Genomic DNA, 18,475 nt, shown 5'->3' with positions numbered 1-18,475 from the left:
ACAAATGGTTGTTACCCAGCAACTTACCCTTGTGGGCAACTGGAGTTTAATTTCTGGCGAGATCTTGGAAATAGTAAGGAACATGGACCTGTGAGCTGTCCCACTTGAGAGTGGGGAAGTCCCAGTATTTATCACCACTTCCCATCTGTCATCGGGTGAGGACTTACCCTGGGATGGTGCACATGAAATGTGAGGTCTGAGGAGTTACAGGGCAGATGGTCGAGGGGACCACCTATTGGGACATGAAGACAAGAGAAAAATAGGGAATGGTCAAGAGGGTCAAAAAGCTACACAATAATGCTGTAAGTACTGAACTGTGCCCATCAATTTCTCAAAAGGAGTAGCTGGATGGACCATTTCAGTGGAATGACAGGAACTGAAGCCAGGAAACTTCAGAGTAAGAAGTAGAGATCATGTGTGGGGACAACTCTTTTTTTTTTTTTTTTAAACGAAGTCTCACTCTGTTACCCAGGCTGTAGTGTTGTGGTCTGATCTCGGCTCACTGCAACCTCTGCCTCCCAGGTTCAAGCTATTCTCCTGTCTCAGCCTCCTGAGTAGGTGGCATGTGCCACCAAGCCTAGCTAATTTTTGTGTTTTTAGTACAGGCGGGATTTCACCATGTTGGCCGGGCTGGTCTCAGCCTCCCAAAGTGCTGGGATTACAGGCATGAGCCACCATACCCAGCCAGTTCTTCACAATGCTTGATTCTGAAAGGAAGGAGAGAAAGAAGGCTGTAGCCAAAAGGTTGTGAGGTTAGAGCAATGCTTTTCCAACTGGGATCCTTGACAGATTCTCAGTCCGTAAGACCTGAGAATTTTAAAAGACACACACACACACACACACACACACACACACACACACACACACAGTGTCCCTTGGATGCCCACTTCTAAGTGAATATTGCTTCCAAGTTTCAGTTCCTCTGTTTATATTTGTGTTTACAATCAAGCTGTAGCTAGGCAGTAATCCTTTAAAGATCTTTTTTTCTTTTTTTCTTTCCTTCCTTCCTTCCTTCCTTCCTTCCTTCCTTCCTTCCTTCCTTCCTTCCTTCCTTCCTTCCTTCTCTTTTCTTTTTTTTGAGACAGAGTTTCACTCTTGTTGCCCAGGCTGGAGTGCAATGGCGCAATCTCCACTCACTGCAACCTCCGCCTCCTGGGTTCAAGCGATTCTCCTGCCCCAGCCTCCTGAGTAGCTGGGATTACAAGCATGGGCCACCATGCCCGGCTAATTTTTTTTGTATTTTTAGCAGAGATGGGGTTTCCCCATGTTGGTCAGGCTGGTCTTGAACTCCCAACCTCAGGTGATCTGCCCCCTCGGCCTCCCAAAGTGCTGGGATTACAGGCATGAGCCTCTGCTCGTGGCCTAAAGATCATTTTCAAACAGAAATTGTTCATGCTGTCATGGAGAAGGTATGATCTGGATGAGCGTGAACATCAGTTTCTGTGTTGACAAGAAGGAACAGAGCACTGCCTTCTGCTCTGGTGGTTCCAGCTTTAGAGGTGTTTGAATTAGAATGAGTGTTCCCCATGGGGGATGCTTGTGTCCTAGAAAAGACATTGAGGTCCGGGCGTGGGGGCTCATGCCTGTAATCTCAGCACTTTGGGAGGCCAAGGTGAGTGGGTCACCTGAAGTCAGGAGTTCGAGACCAGCCTGGCCAACATGGTAAACCCTGTCTCTACTAAAAATGCAAAAATAATTAGCCAGGTGTGGTGGCATGCACCTATAATCCTAGCTACTAGGGAGGCTGAGGCAGGAGAGTTGCTTGAACCCAGAAGGCAGAGGTTGAAGTGAGCTGAGATCACACCACTGTGCTCCAGCCTGGGTGACAGACAGAGCAAGACTCTATCTCAAAAAAGAAATCGAGGCTCAAAGAGAAAAAGGAGAAGCAGTGTATTAGTTCATTCTCACACTGCTAATAAAAACATACCGGAGACTGGGTAATTTATAAAGAAAAACAGGTTTAATGGACTCACAGTTCCACATGACTGGGGGGCCTCACAATCATGGCAGAAGGCAGAGGAGCAAAGGCATGTCTAACACAGCGGCAGGCAAGATAGCGTGTGCGTGTGCAGGGGAACCGCCCTTTATAAAACCATCGGATCTCGTGAGACTTATTCACTATCACGAGAACAGCATGAGAAAAACCCATCCCCATGATTCAATTACCTCGCACTGGGTTCCTCCCACAACACAGGAGGATTATGGGAGCTACAATTCAAGATGAGATTTGGGTGGGAACCAAACCATATCACAGAGGGAGCAACATATCGGTGAGGGTAGATTTGTCACAATACAACAGGAGCACAAGCCAAGAGCTTTATCACATATACCCATCAAAACATTCTGGTTACTGCAGGACACTTGTCCTGAAAGCATCTCTGGAAACATCCAGCGGCAAAGGACTCCAAGGCCTTAATTTTCAGAGAGGAATCTCTTTAGTGGGTATACAAGTGAATGACTCCAGCAAGACTGAGTGAGGAGGGCTCCTTTGTGGCCATAGCAGTGTTGGAATTGGGGAGACAGTGGGCAGGCCAGATGTAAAAGCCACTTGCCGTTTGGGCACCCTGAGAATCTTCCTTCCTTCATGGGAATGCAGGCCCTGAAATAATATGATTTGTTTGTATCTGCAAAGCAAGGAGAACTTATATCATAGGTAATCTCAAGATTTTGATGTTTCATAAGAAAGCTGAAGAACTTCAATGATTAGGATAAATAATCTTAGACCTATTCAGTATTTAAAGAAGTTTTACAAATAACACATACACATGTACTCATGGAGAAAAACACTGATTTAATGGAGTAACTAGTTGCAAATTGTTATGCTATTTCCAATCTTGATCTATGTACCTATGGTTTTAGATTGTTGTGGTCCACGTGTTGAATATTTCATGAGTGACCCCAGACAAACCACTTCACCTCCACTTGTCTATTTTCTTACCAGCAAATGGAGATAACTGCTTTTATTTCACAGGGCTGTTGTGAAAAACAAGTGAAGTAAGGTAATACAAAAATAACTCGTAAACTCTAAAGTATACAATTATGAGACATAATAGTTACATGTAATTGCTTCTGTTACGTTTTTCTATGTATTACTTGTAACAGTTGCATATTATTCTGAGTTGCTGTCATAGTTTATTTAACCGTAGTCTACTTGTTACTCATTCTTTCTTTTTTCTGTCATAAATAAAGTTGATTATAAACATCTCTGCATGGTTTGCATTTTCTTCTCTTTTGAAATATTTCTTTAGAAGGAATTCCTGGAAGTGGAATAAATGAGTTCGAATGGTAGTTGAGACATTCTTTCTTAGATGATATACATCTTAGTACCAACAAAAAACTAGCTCATTATGCTGTACCATAATTCAGGCAAATTAAGAAACTAAAACTAATTCTGGTGGTGTTAGCAAGCCGGTATATATAAAACCATATCATCATAATTTTCAAAAGGCAAATAGTTTCTTTGATTATGGAACATGTCTCCTGATGGCGTGAAATCCTTTTTTTGGAATGTGGCAGAATACAGTATGAAATGCAAAGACTTAACTCAGTAGCCTTCTTTTACAGTTTTAGCATCCTCTGTTTACAGGAGACCTGGTTTTTGAAGGATCAGTTCCTTCCCATGTGAGGCTTCCAGCTCCTTGGCATCAGTTGGTTTTGATTCAGAGCAAAGTCATTTTAGTAAAGGACAGTTCGCTACATGGATTTTAGATTAAAATCGAGGAGATGAATTTTGTGCAGCAGGTATATAAAATACAAAAATGTATTCTCCATGATGTGGTTCCAGTTTTCTGGAAAAGATCAGTTATTTTATTTTTTTTTTTTTTTGAGATGGAGCTTTGCTCTTATTGCCCAGGCTGGAGTGCAAATGGCATGATCTTGGCTCACCACAACCTCCACCTCCCAGGCTCAAGTGATTCTCCTGCCTCAGCCTCCCTAGTAGCTGGGTTTACAGGCATGCACCACCATGCCCAGCTAATTTTTTGTATTTTTAGTAGAGACAGGTTTTTTCCATGTTGGTCAAGCTGGTCTCGAACTCCTGACCTCAGGCCATCTGTCCGCCTCGGCCTCCCACAGTGCTAGGATTATAGGCGTGAGCCACTGCACCCAGCCAGAAAGATTAATATTTTAAAAGTATATGCAGGCCAGGCGTGGTGGCTCACATCTGTAATCCCAGCACTTTGGGAGGCTAAGGTCGGAGGATCACTTGAGACCAGGAATTCAAGACCAGCCTAGGCAACATAACACTCTATCTCTGAAAAAAAAAAAAAAAAAGAAAGAAAATTAGCTGGGCATGGTGGCACATACCTGTAATCCCAGCTACTTGGGACACTGAGGCAGGAGGGTCACTTGAGCCTGGTAAGTCGAGGCTGCAGTGAGCTATGATCCTGCCACTGCGTTCTAGCCTGGATAACAGGGCAAAACCCCATTTAAAAAGTTTTTTTAAGTATATGCAGATTCCCAGACTTCTGGAGTATAAGTGCCCTTAACATCTATTATCTGACACCATTTTTGTAGCCTTAAATTCTCAGATTGGCAAGAGGCTTCTGCCTTTTTGGATTGAAATTTTGCTTCTCTCTGGGCATTTCTTTAGAGATGATTGCGGAATCAAAGAAGAAATATCTGACCAAACTAGCATGGTTCAGTAGAAACTTTCCCTATGAAACATTTCAGAAGAATTTGACTTACACCACTTACCAAGGGATCAGGATGATTGATTATTAAGTGATTAGCTCTATTGTCCTTCTTTTGTTTCTCCAGTCACTTCTCTTTTAAATGGCTTGATGGGAAGTTAAGAGGAGGAATAACGGGAAAGCCTTGGCTGAAAGTTACATTTGATTCATGAGTGCTGCTTTGCCACTAACTAACTGGCTGACCAGATCCAACTTACTTAACCCATTTCGGCCTGAGCTTTCTCAAGTACAAAGTGGAATCTAAGGTCTAGTCCAGTTCCAACACTCTGTGATTTCATCTGGAGCAAAAGCCTTTCTCCATGACACAAGTAATCTTCTGAAGGCCAAATGACTTAAAGACTCTTTTGCAAATGTCGTGTGATTGTTGCTGCGCTGCCTGTGTGGGTGCCGGGCGGGGAAACGTGGGTGGAAGTAAATTCCTACTGTCTACAGCAACAGTTAAAAAACAGGTTGAAAAAAATACAGTGCTCTCCTGTGTTTGGGCAAACAGGAATCAGGCCACCCTGACCTCATGGTCCCACGGACGCTGCCAGGAAGTCCGAAAACTCCATCCAAAGCTGCTGAGACAGAATCTTTGGCAGAGCTGAAAGGAAGCTGAAAGGAGCCGTACCGGGAGTTCCTGCCCAAAAAGGGGTGAGCACGGCACTTGGCAAACGCGCAGCATGTATTATGTGCTGAGTTAACACCCCTTAGTGTCATTATTAGCACTTTCAGAAATAGCCAGCAAAGCTATTTAGAGAGGTGGTTTAAAATCAAAATAAAAACACCAAAACCTTTAACTTACTCCAATATTACTTCAGGTGCATTAATACTTTTAAAACCTAACCTGTAGTCTTTCCACTTGTCGTTAAGGCATCATTATTCTTTAGACTCAAATTCTGCATTTCCTTGTTGACTATTCCTTTGGTGTTTCTTTGGCATTGCTGTTGAGCCTCAGATCCCACACTGGAGGATCGGCTTCTACGAGGTGTATTATGAGGGCGAAGTGAAAGCAAACCCCAGGGTCTTGTGTGACTCCAGCAGGCTCCCTTCCCCTTCGGGTCCCCACCGTCCCGGACCTGGAGTGTTGCCTGGCCATCTGAAGGGCCTTAGTCTCACCCGGTCTGCTCACCTCTGCTAATAACCTCTGTATGATGATACTTTTTTTTTTTTTTTTTTTTTTTGAGACGGAGTCTTGCTCTGTCGCCCAGGCTGGAGTGTGGTGGTGCCTTCTCGGCTCACTGCAAGCTCCGCCTCCCGGGTTCACGCCGTCCTCCTGCCTCAGCCTCCAGGTAGCTGGGACTACAGGCGCCCGCCACCACGCCCGGCTAATTTTTTGTATTTTGTTTAGTAGAGACGGGGTTTCACCGTGTTAACCAGGATGGTCTCGATCTCCTGACCTCGATACTTTAATTTTTTACTGAAACCTCGCTAGGGGTTCAATCTGACACTGCCTGCTGGTCTAGTTCTACACCCTGCTGCCTCTTCACGCAGCCCCTAGCTCCATGGAAAGCCGTTTGCTATGGGCTTTCAAGTGCCCTTCCCTGACCTTCCTCCCAGAAGGTTCTCGCCCCTGCCTGCTGGCCTAGATTTTCCATCCTTTGGTCAGAGGCATTCCAACCAGAGCTGTGCCACCTTGAACAGGGACTGAGTAAAATAAGGCTTGAGACCTACTGGGCTGCATTCCCAAGAGGTCAGGCACTCTGAGTCATACCATGAGATAGGAGGTCAGCACAATATACAGGTCACAAAGACCTTGCTGATAAAACAGCACGTGGTAAAGAAGCCGGCCAAAATCCGCCACAACCAAGATGGCAAACAAACTGACGTCTGGTTGTCCTCACTGCTCATTATGCAGTAATTATAATGAATCGGGGTGCTACAAGACACTACCACCAGTGCAGGGACAGTTTACAAATGCCATGGCAACGTTAGGAAGTTACCCTTGTCTAAAAAGGGGAGGAACCCTCAGTTCCGGGAATTGCCCACCTCTTTGCCAGAAAACTCGTGAATGATCCACTCCTTGTTTAGCATATAATCAAGAAGTAACTATACTTAAGTATCCTTGGTTGAGTAGCTCAAGCTGCTGCTCTGCCTATGGAAGAGCCATTCTTTACTCCTTTACTTTTTTAATAAACTTGCTTTCACTTTACTCTATGGACTTGCCCTGAATTCTTTCTTGTGTGAGATCCAAGAAACTTCTCTTGGGGTCTTTATGGGGACCCCTTTCCAGTAACACTTCAAGTCTCAGCTAAAATGTCTCCTCCTGATATTTTATTGTTTCCTCTTGCAAGCTACCTCAGCACCCAGGACAATTCCAGCTGACCCTTGAAAAACTCAAGGGTTAGGGACGTCAAGCCCCTGCACAGTCAAAAATCTGCATATAACTTAACTCCTCCAAAATGTAACTAGCAATTGCGTCCAATTGACCAGAAGCCTTACTGATGGCATCCACAGTTGATCAACTCCGTATTTTGTTTGTTACATGTATTACATACTATATTTTTACAGTAAAGTAAGCTAGCTAGAGAAAAGAAAATGTTATTAAGAAAATCATAAGGAAGAGAAAATGTATTTACTATTCATTAAGTGGAAGGAGATCATCATAAAAGTCTTCATCCTTGTTGTCTTCATGTTGAGTAGGCCGAGGAAGAGGAGGGGTTGGTCGTGCACTGGGGTGGGTGGGTAGCAGCGGCAGAAGAAGTGGAAGAGGTGGAAGGAAGGGGGAGCAAGAGAGGCAGGCACACTCAGTGTACGTTTTTATTTTTTTATTTTGTATTTTTTTTGAGACAGCCTGTCACCCAGGCTGGAGTGCAGCGGTGCAATCTCGGCCCACTGCAACCTCCATCTCCCCGGGTTCAAGTGATTCTCGAGCCTCTGCCTCCCAAGTAGCTGGGATTACAGGCGCGTGCCACTATGCCCGGCTACTTTTTGTATTTTTAGTAGAGATGGGGTTTCACCATGTTGGCCAGTCTGGTCTCAAACTCCTGACCTCAAGTGATCCGCCCACCTCGGCCTCCCAAAGTGCTGGGATTATAGGCGTAAGCCACCATGACCAACCCTCAGTGTAAATTTTATTGGAAAAAAAATCCACATATAAGTAGATTTTGACTCACGTTCAAACCTGTGTTGATCAAGGGTCAACTGTATATATCCACAAGGGTCTGAGTTTCTTGGAGCCAAACATTTTATTTTCATTTTTATATTTCAAGCTTTGAAGCTTGAGCTCAGAATCTGGTAAAAAGGTGCCCAGTAAACGCTGTATAAATACATAGATCTGTGTTCTAACAGTCTCATCTTCAATTCCTACTTAGAACAAGGTGAGGGAAGGTGTTAAATGAAAAAGAAATTTGTAAACTGACATGTGGGAATTTATATTAAACCATGTTTATACTTCAACTTGCTTTATGGAGACCTCTCCGGAAACAAAGAAAAGGAGAACCAAAAAAGGGTTCCTTTCAGTTTCTAAGATGTTATGTAAGAGGAGAGTCCCTGAACACCCCTGAAGACCCCATCCCCCACACATAGGCCCATGGATTTCCCTCACACTCCAGCAACCACGGGCTCAAGTCTCTCTTTTAAAAACTTGTTAGGAAGGCTAAGCCTCGTTTATCCCTTGATGCAAATCATTCCACATAGAGATCCTCCTCCAAGAGTTCCTCGCTGGGGACAGTGAGCACCAGAGATGTGACTTTGAATGGAGGACCCTTTCCTGGCATCCGGACCACAGCTCAAATGCTAATCAGTGCTCCTGGGCTGCAATCCACTGTTGGCCCAGATTCCTGGCCCGTGGAAACAGGTCTCCACAGTGTAAAGAGCCTGGGCATTCTTGCCAGAAAAAGCTACTTTCAAATCCTGGCTCTGTCACCCACGGGCTCTATGACTGGGGAAATGTTACCTATCTTAGCAGAGCCCCTGTTTTCTCACCCATAAAACGGTGATAACAATACATGCCTCACAGTTGTTGGCAACTGAGACGAGAGGGCTGAGGTCTGGTCATGTAGCAGGTGCATATACAGAGTACTTTGTGTGTCTTTGAGTGACTCTGGGGCTCTGAGACTTGCCAGGAGTAGGTTTGGATTGGTTGGTTATTGGGTCTTGTTATGAACTGGAGATGGTGTTGGGGGTGGGTTGGTAACAGCACAGGGGGCCTGGGGGATACCTGGTGAGGTGTGGCACACTGCGGACCCCTGAGGTTGATCTGCGGTGGGATATGGTATTCCAGGAGTTCCAGGGCAACTCTAAACCCACAGCCTGCGAAAGTGAGCCCTGGGTGATTCGATTCTGACACCTACTTCCTTTTCCAGTGGAGAATTTTTTCTATTTCTAGCTCGCTGAACGAGGGTGGGCCACTGACTCCATAGAGCAGTAAACACAGAAACTTTGAGTGTTGAAAAAGAAAGTAAATATCAGAATCAATTCCCATCTGTAAATGATCTATCTCCCTGTCTGACCTTGGAAGTGAAGCCCAGAGAAGATTGTTTCTCAAAGTGAATTCAGAGCACCTACTCCCGAGAGCTCAGACTTGTTGAATCAAATCTCTGAGATGGGGACGGAGAGTCTTCATTCAACCACGTTCCCCCAGGTAGTCCTGGTGCACCTTATACCCTCACTCCTTCAAGTGTGGTCCCTGGGACAACAGCAAGGGCATCACTGGGCACTTACAAGAACTTCAGAATCTCAGGCCCAGTCCCAAACCTACTGAATCTGCATTTTTAAAACATCCTAGTAATATGTAATATACATAACATACAATTTACCATCTTTAAGTGGACAGTTCAGGAGTGTTAAGTGCATTCACATTATTGTGTAACCTATCTCCAGAAATCTTTTCATCTTGCAGAACTGAAACTCTATACCCATTAAACAACCCCCATTTCTTACTCCCACAGCCTCTGGCAACCACCCAGAATCTGCATTTTACAAGATTCCCAGGATATTCTTATGCCCATTAAAGATGAAGAAGCCCTGCCCTAAGTATGAAAACCACAGATAACAAAATCAGGAGCCCGCAGTGGGCTTAGCGAGGCAACCAGGCCATTTCCTTAGGGCAAGATTAGGGAAACCAGTGAGCAGAACAATAGCAAATCCACTAGAAAATTCTGATGCATGCTCCAGTGTGACAATCACTGCTATCCAGCAGTGATTTATAACTCAATCTACATATTAGAATCACCTGGGAACCCTCCAAACATTTTCATGCCTAAGACCCCTCCAAAATCCACTAACTCTAATCTCTAGAGGCAGGGCCAAGGCAACTAAATTTTTAAAACATCTCCCAGGGATTCTGATTACTCAGTCAGATTTCTTTTTTCTTTATTTCTTTCTTTCTTTTTTTTTTTTTTTTAACAGTCTCACTCTGTTTCTCAGGCTGGAGTTCAGTGGCGTATTCTCACCTCCTGCAATATCCTCCTCCCAAGTTCAAGCAATTCTTGTGCCTCAGCCTTCTGAGTAGCTGGGACTGCTGGCGCGCACCACTACGCCTGGCTAATTTTTTTTTCTTTTTTAATTTTAGCAGAGATGGAAGATTTTTACCATGTTGGCCAGGCTGGTCGTGAACTCCTGGCCGCAAATGATCCACTGGCCTCAGCCTCCCAATGTGCTGGGATTACAGGCATGAGCCACTGCGCCGCACCTCAGTCAGGTTTCAGAACCACTGATCTGCAGAGAGGAAGGAGGTTGGTAGGATGAAACGGATTCTGCAACCACACATGGGCATTAGAGGAAAATAATGGTGCCGGGTAAGGCCTCAGAGCTGCTGCTTTATTTTATAATCTGCTCAGCTCTCCTGGTATGAGTGATTGCCCTGGGGAGTTTAAACCAACCAACAAAGCTGTGTTTGCAAAAAGAAATTGCTATCTTATTTGATGTTCTAATGCTTTCCATGCAAACAATCCCTACCACCTCTTCCCTATTGCCTGCCATTATTTCCTATCGCAGCCCTCTGTTTATTTTCCTAATAGCATTTACCACAATTAGCAATTATTATGCTCATTGTCTGCCTCCTCTCATTAAAATAATAGCTAACTGTCTGTGTATAAAAACAAGGTTCGTAGGTCTTGTTCACCTCCTCCTCACACAGAGGCCCCTGATAAATATTTGAATAAATGAAACACACATAGTACTCAATCAACCGAGGTACCAATCAACTTTGCTATGCCATGGAATCACTGCCCCCCTTGTGGCCCCAAACCAGCTGACATCATATAGAAAGGGAGAAGCAGTCGTCTTAAAACAAACTGCTGCACTGTCGGGATTGAAAGAAGTATGGCCGACAGGCTGCGCGCTAAAGCCCACAGGGAACTGTCAAGGGTAGTGGCGGCCCAGTGTTCTCAGGTGGTAGAGACCAGTGTAGGGAAGCAGCACTGGCAGGCGGATTACCTGAGGTGAGGAGTTCAAGACCAGCCTGGACAACATGGTAAAACCCCGTTTCTACTGAAAAAAAAAAAAAAAATTAGCCCAGTGCAGTGATGAGTGCCTACTAATCCCAGCTACTTGGGAGGCTGAGGCAGGAGAATTGCTTGAACCCGGGAGGCAGAGGTTGCGGTGAGCTGAGATTGCACCACTGCACTCCAACCTGGGCGACAGTGAGACTTCATCGCAAAAATAAATAAATAAATTAGAATTCTTCAATGAGTGAGTGATAGGTTCATTGAACTAGTGAAATCTGCATATAAATGTTACCTCATCCAGAACGTCCCAGCTGGTGAGGCTTGGATTACAATGTGTTTATGCAGCTCCCCCTGTAGAATTCTGTAGTGGAAACAGCATAGATTTTGGAACACTATTGAAGACAAGTTCTGCTTCCTCTATTAGCTGGCTGTTCAACAGTGGGAAATTACTTACGTGAGCTTCAGCTTCCTCATCTGAAAACGAGATGGTCTTTCTCTCACGTACTATGCCAAGCGCCTAGTAAAGTACCTGCTGCATAGCAGCGTTTGAGGAATGTTAACTCCTCAATCTGCAGTCTAGATTTTCTTACCCATTCTTTCTCACACTTTTTGTTCCTTTAGTTACAGCTTAGCCATTACCTCCTCATCACTGGAACCACATGCAATCACTTAAAACACTTATTGTTTATAATATTTGATAGGCCGAGAAAAAAATCACATACTGTCTTGTAAATTTTCTTTTATCATTATATTGAGAGTTCTTGTACTGTGAATATATTAAAAGCTGAAGAATTTATTTAACTTATTCCTCAGCACAAATGAAAATACTTTTGGAGAACGAGGCTTTTACCAGAAAGGGGTCCTGATCCAGACCCCAAGAAAGGGTTCTTGGATCTCGAGCAAAAAAGAATTCAGGGTGAGCCCACAGAATACAGTGAAACCAAGTTTATTAGAGAAGTAAAGCTGTCAGGGCTGCTGGTTGGCTAATTTTATGGTTATTTCTTGATCACATGCTAAACAAAGGGTAGATTATTCAGGAGTTTTCCAGAAAAGGAGTGAGGATTTCCCGGAACTAAGGTCCCTCCCCTTTTAGACCATATAGGGTTATTTCCGGGTGTTGCTACGGCATTTGTAAACTGCCGTGGTGCTGGTGGAGAGTCTTTTAGCGTTCAAATGCATTTTTTATTAGTGTATAATCAGCAGTGAGGATAACCAGAGGTCACTTTTGTCACCATCTTGGATTGGTTTTGGCGGATTTGGGCCAGCTTCTTTACTGTATCTTGTTTTGTCAGCAGTGCCTTTCTGACCTGTGTCGTGTAGCTGACCTCCTATCTCATCCTGTGACTAAGAATTCCTCACCTCCTGGGAATGCAGCCCAGCAGGTCTCAGCCTCATTTTACCCAGCCCCTATTCAAGATAGAGTCCCTCTGGTTCTGAGGCCTCTGACACTAATTCCTGCTTCTTGCTGTTCTTTAGCACAGAATTTTGCAGTCAGGCACAGTTGTGGCATGAACCATCTTGATCTCAGTAAGTGTAATAGCTCAGATGAGGAACAATGGTTGCTCCCGAAATAGTCTTCATCCCTCCATGCAAATACTCTTAAAATGCAGCCCAACCACTGGTGATACAACGAATTGCTTATTTATTTCTAGCTATTATTTTATGATTTTTTATTAATACATAATCGATGTACATATTTTCAGGGATGTGTCATAATTTAATACATTCATATAGTTTGTAAAGACCAAATCAGTATAATTGGCATCTCTATCACCTTAAATAGTTGTGATTTCTTCAGAGGTGAGACATTTGAATTATTCTCTTCTAGCTATTTAAAAATATACGATAGGTTATTGTAAATGATAGTCACCCTACTGATATGTCAAACACTAACTGGGTCTTATTTCTTCTATCAAACTATATTTTTGAAATTCTAAAGATATACCATATGGATTGAAAAGGGTTTATATTTTTAAATCAGATTTTTATCTGCTTTATTTTTAACAGAATTCAGTGTTACAAAAGAGCTGTAGCATCTTTCAATCATTGTGATATTATTTATGTTAAGACAGTGGCGAGAAATACGAATTTCTTTTCTCTATTTAGTCTCTCTCTTTTCTGTAGTAACATATCTCTAATTTTTAGTGGGTGCATTGCAGTCCAGTCAAAAGATGACATTTCCTAGAATCATTTGAAGTTGACTCAGTGAGGTATCTAAGTACTTGTCATAGAGATGTGAGTCAAAATACTGCATAGTCTTCTGAGAAGTCTTATAAAGAAAGTGTTGCAGCAGGGTGTGGTGGCTACTCATGCCTATAATCCCAGCACTTTGGGAGGCCAAGGTAGGTGGATCTCCTGAGGTCAGGAGCTCAAGACCAGCCTGGGCAACATGGTGAAACCCCGTCTCTACTAAAACTACAAAAATTAGCTGGGCATGGTGGCGGGCACTTGTAATTCCAGCTACTCAGGAGGCGGAGGCAGGAGAATTACTCTAACCCAGAAGACAGGAGCTGCAATGAGCCAAGATTGTGCTACTGCACTCCAGCCTGGTCAATAGAGCAAGGCTCTGAAACTGTTCTGTGTTTATTCTTTCTCTTTTGCTGCCAGCCTGAACCATGGGAGAGATTACTGGAGCACCAGACACCTTGGACGATGAATATAAGGACCATGAGTATAAGGACCACACGCTAGAGACCGTAGAGCTGACAGCCAGAGGAGATTGAGTCCTTAATTAATTTGGGGTAAGTTGCCACACTCATCCCAAACTGCCTACTTACAAAATCCCTTTGCAAGAGAAAGCAACCAAGTGTTATACCAAGCTGAACCTAATTTGAACCAATACAAGTTGTAGCTAAATTATACTTTGTTCATATTCCATTCTTAGGAATGAGTTTAATTAGAGACAATTAATGCATTAGTTCTATGATGACCAAATAGTTTATAGCCTACTGATTGTTCTGAAGTGCTGGCTGAATGTAGCATTTTGATTATAATGTGAAACAACAATATTAAGATGCTTAAGAAAATACAGTTGACCCAAAAAGTCAGTTTTAGACAACGATCAATAAATAGGCCGTATGTTTCCCTAGGCACCAAAGATTACCCCTTCAGGAAAACATATGCCCAGAAAAAACCCCCCCCAAAAAAACCACCATAATCTGCTGAAAGAAAAAGCAGTGCCTTTGGTTTTATGGATTTTACTAGCTATTTTTATGTGTCTTAAGTTTTAAATAGATTTTAGACACATTTATTGTGCTAGAGAATTTTTTATCACGAGTAAGAAAAAAAAATCTTTCTCCTAGAAACACATAGATGTAATTTTTCAGTCTTTGTTTATTAATGAAACATGAGCACAATGAGAAAGAGGTAGGAAAACTGGGAAAAATATAAGTTAGAGGAAAATAATGACAGAGGTTGTCCTACAGATTGGCTCAGATATAGGAATGTCAGAGGCATTTGAACTAGAGCAACTCCACCTTGAATAGGGCCTGGGTAAGCCAAGGCTGAGACCTAGTGGGCTGCATTTCCAGGAGGTTAGGCATTCTAAGTCACAGGATGAGACAGGAGGTTGGCACAAGGTACAGGTCACAAAGACCTTGCTGATAAAAGGATGTGGGAAAGACGCCTGCCAAAACCCCACCAAAACCAAGACAGCGACAAAAGTGACCTCTAAGTGACCTCTAGTTGTCCTCTGTGCTCATTATATGCGAATTATAATGAATTAGCATGCTAAAAGACAGTCCCACCAGCACCCTGACAGTTTACAAATGCCATGGCAACATCAGGAAGTTACCCTATATGGTCTAAAAAGGGGAGGAACCCTTAGTTCCGGGAATCGCCCACCTGTTTCCCAGAAAACTCATGAATAATCTGCCCCTTGTTTAGCATATAATCAAGAAATAACCACAAAAATAGCCAACCTGCTGATCTGCCTATGGAGTAGCCATTCTTTTATTCCTTTACTTTCTTAATAAATTTCCTTTCACTTTATTCGATGGATTCACCCTGAATTCTTTCTTTTGTGAGGTCCCAAAACCCTCTCTTGGGATCTGGATCAGGACCCCTTTCCAGTAAAAGGAGTAGTAATAATATCCACTATTTGAATAATAGATTTCTATTTACAAAGCCCACACATTATCTGACTCAGAGATAAGACTTAGGAAACAGGTTGGATTGCCAGGGGTTATGGGTGAGGGAAGTGATGACTATAAAGGAATATCACGAGAAGGTTTTTTGGGTTTTTTTTTTTGGATAATAAAAAAGTATAAAGTGACCGGGCACGGTGACTCAGGCCTATAATCTCAGCACTTTGGGAGGCCAAGGTGGTCAGGAGTTCGAGACCAGCCTGGACAACATGGTGAAACGCCATCTCGACTAAAAATACTAAAATTAGCAGGAAGTGGTGGCATGCACCTGTAATCCCAGCTACTCGGGAGGCTGAGACAGGAGAATCGCTTGAACCAGGAGGTGGAGGTTGCAGTGAGCCGAGATCATGCCACTGCACTCCAGCCTGAGCAACAGAGTGAGACTCCATCTCAAAAAAAAAAAAAAAAATAGCATACTCCAACTGTCTATGATAACCCATAGACATATGGGTTGGCCATAATGTTTGTCATGTATGTAAATACCATGGAATGATTCAGATTTTTAAAATATCAAATTAAGTTCAAGGTCATCAAAGAAACTTATGCAAGTGAGAGCTTCTGAGCCTTAAATTTCATTAGCTCCGTAAATCTACCTCTGATCATTATTTATACTTTAAAAACAATCAAAACAGTGTTCATAGTATGCACATTTTTCTGTAAACTTTTTCCCTTCAGCTATGCATCTTGGATACCTTCTCCTGTCAATACAGAGGGTTCCAGCTCATCTTTTACAAACAATTCTGTTTTTTAAAAAATAATTCTGTGGTTGTCCAATATTCATTATATAATTCTTGAATGATATTTAAATTATTTCCACAGTTTGGTCCTCTCACTGGGAATATGCTTTATACAACAACAGAGCCTGGCATATAGTAAGCCCTAAATAAATGTATGTTGAGGCCAAGTGGCTCATGCCTGTAATCCCAGCACTTTGGGAGGCCAAGGCAGGTGGATCACTTGAGGTCAGAAGTTTAAGATCAGCCCAGCCAACATGACGAAACCCCTTCTCTACTAAAAATACAAACATTAGCCCTGTGTGGTGGTGGGTGCCTCTAATTTCAGCTACTCGGGAGGCTGAGGCAGGGGAATCACTTGAACCTCGGAGTCAGAGGTTGCAGTGAGCCAAGATCATGCCACTGCACTCCAGCTTGGACCACAAGTGAGACTCTGTCTCAAAAAAAAGAGTGTTGAGTTGGTGCCTTGTTGTGAGCTGGGCGGACCCAGGTTTGCTAGGGTTAAAAGATACTGATCTTTATTTGCAGCTCCTCTGGCTTGGAGAGGTGAGAGGAGAGAACAAAGCCCACTATTCTCTTCTTCCCCTCCTGCCTCCTTTCTGTCTGCCCCTTGTCCCGCCCACTTCCCCTGGCTGTCATCGCCCAGCCTGGCTGTGAGTGAAGCGGGGGAAACATCACTACGGAACGGGTTTGGCCAGAAAGCAAGATGTGTTTTGGGACTATGCTCTCAATTTCTTTTTTTTTTTTTTTTTTTTTGAGACGGAGTCTCGCGCTGTGTCACCCAGGCTGGAGTGCAGTGGCGCGATCTCGGCTCACTGCAAGCTCCGCCTCCCAGGTTCAGGCCATTCTCCTGCCTCAGCCTCCGAGTAGCTGGGACTACAGGCGCCCGCCACCACGCCCGGCTAGTTTTTTGTATTTTTAGTAGAGACGGGGTTTCACCATGTTAGCCAGGATGGTCTCGATCTCCTGACCTCGTGATCCGCCCGCCTCGGCCTCCCAAAGTGCTGGGATTACAGGCTTGAGCCACCGCGCCCGGCCGATTATGCTCTCAATTTCAAAGCACTTTTAACATTATAGGAAAATGTTCCTGAACTTTCTTTCCCCACATCAATGACAGCAAAATCCCAGACGTAAAACTGGAACGGGGCAATCTGAAGGTCCGGAGTGCATTTGGATAACGTGAGCCGGAGAAACAAAGCATACTCAAAACGAATAAAAATCTCACAAAATCAAGGAGTGTGAGACTCAAAACGAATAAAAATCTCACAAAATCCTTATGTTTTTGTGTGATAGAAGGGATTATAGACATATCTGCTTTAGCTAGGCCAAAAGGTGCCATCCGTTTTTTTGTTTGTTTGTTTGTTTTTAAGAGGTTCTTACTCTGTCACTCAGGCTGGAGTACAGTGGTGCAAACATACCTTACTGCAGCCTCGAACTCCTAGGCTCAAGCCATCCTCCTGCCTCAGCCTCCTAAGGCACTGGGATTACAGGCATGAGCCATCGTGCTTGGCCTTCATTTGCGATTAGAAATGTTCTTTGTCACTAATAAGCCGAATAAATGTACTGAGGAAGAAACAGTCGTCTCAAAGTCTGTCATCCCACAATGATAGAGTTTTGGTGTTTTTTTGTTTTTGTTTTTGTTTTTGAGACTGAGTCTTGCTTTCTCGCCCAGGCTGGAGTGCAGTGGCTCAATCTCGGCTAGCTGCAACTTCCACCTCCTGGGTTCAAGCAATTCTCCTGCCCCAGCTTCCCAAGTAGCTGGGACTACAGGCACACGCCACCATGCCCAGCTAATTTTTGTATTTTTTGGTGGAGACAGGGTTTCACCATGTTGCCTAGACTGGCCTTGAACTCCTGACCTCAAGTGATAGACCTGCCTCGGCCTCCCACAGTGTGGAATTACACGCGTGAGCCACTGTGCCCCACCAAGTTTTGGCGTTTTTAGTGAGAAAATGTGTATGTCTGTTTCCTAGACTAAATCTCTACATCACTCATGGAAGATAGTGGAATATTAAGCCTGCCAACTTCTCTCTTTCCAGCCTCTGCAGCCCCTTAATAGTTTAGCCTGGGACCACTCTTCCCCATGGATTTCATCATGTTCTGAGGCTCAGGAGAATCGAAGGAACCCAAGGCCAGGTGCTCAGCATGAAGTCCAGGGTCACTGCTGTCCCTTTCCGCTTTTCAGCTGTGACATTGGCTTGCCAGGATTGGGCTCCTGCTTCCTTCACAGGGCTCAGTGGCTGCTAATGGGGTTCAGGACACACGATCCCAAAATGTTTTAGGCTGAAAGAACTTGAGAAAATGGTAAAACAAGAAGGTGGCTCTCACCGTCCCCCTACCCTTCTTCCCTGAAGCGGGTCATAAACTTAGGAAGGATTTTTCCGATGTTGCTCTAAAGCAGGTCATAAGGCCTTCATTCCAGAGGTGCCCTCCCTATACCCAGAGGAGAGGAACATCCTAATCTCCGACCACACAGGGACCCAGAGAAGAACCTGAACAAACAGGCCTGGCTACGTTCTCTCTAGTTTACTGCC

The sequence above is a fragment of the Papio anubis genome, chromosome 8, assembly GCF_008728515.1.
Source record: "Papio anubis isolate 15944 chromosome 8, Panubis1.0, whole genome shotgun sequence".
Classification (NCBI taxonomy): Eukaryota; Metazoa; Chordata; class Mammalia; order Primates; family Cercopithecidae; genus Papio; species Papio anubis.
The sequence above is the reverse complement of the archived record's forward strand: the minus strand, read 5'-3'. Positions refer to the sequence as shown.